The sequence below is a fragment of the Guillardia theta genome (genome assembly GCF_000315625.1).
Source record: "Guillardia theta CCMP2712 unplaced genomic scaffold GUITHscaffold_67, whole genome shotgun sequence".
Taxonomy (NCBI): domain Eukaryota; class Cryptophyceae; order Pyrenomonadales; family Geminigeraceae; genus Guillardia; species Guillardia theta.
The window spans coordinates 442,687-443,469 of NW_005434607.1; positions in this window are offsets into that span (position 1 = coordinate 442,687).

A 783-nucleotide genomic window follows, 5' to 3' on the forward strand; every position below is an offset into this window, starting at 1 on the left:
GGAGGGTTCATCCCCCCTCCATCCCCTCCTCCTCCTCCTCCTCCTCCTCCTCCTCTGCTCCATTCATCTTCGCGTCCGGCGCGCTTTGACTACAATTCGCTATCATCTCTCGCACGGCATCGTCTGCGAGGACCTGAACAGCTTCAGGAAGCGAGGGCGAAGCAATGCACGTGCTACCTGACAGTAGATGCAAGGGTGAGGGAAAGCCGATGTGTCTCTCGAAATAGCATGCACGATGACAGATCTCCAGTGCAGTTTGACTGTCTCATCCAATCGCTCATCATTTCTCCAGATGATTTGATGCGTGGTCAGGAACAAGGTTCCTTGTCCAAATGCAGGTCTGGATGCAAATTCAATTCAGGAAGGAAAAGAATCAAGCAGAGATCTGAACTCATCCTCAATAAAAACAAAGCCACGAACATCAACAACAACCTCAAACATCAACAACCGCTCCTGGAAACAATTCCGAAGAACAAAACAGCCAAGATGGTTGTGAAGCAATCATCAAATCGTCATATAATCTGAGAGCCCATGCTCACCTGTCATCGGCATACAGGCTTACTCTCTGCTTGATGAATTTCACCTCCTCCTCTTCTCCCATGCTCGGCATCGTCTGCCCGCTCGAAAGCCCATCGCCCTCCGCCATTGCTGCACGGGCTGCTAGCTCTTCGCCCTCATACCCCTACTTCCTCGTAAAGCTTTCTTTTTAGTCTTTTTATTGTTTTTAGTAATGTTATGCAATCGTTCGGCATATGATCTGCAGCACTTACGATTTCTCATAGG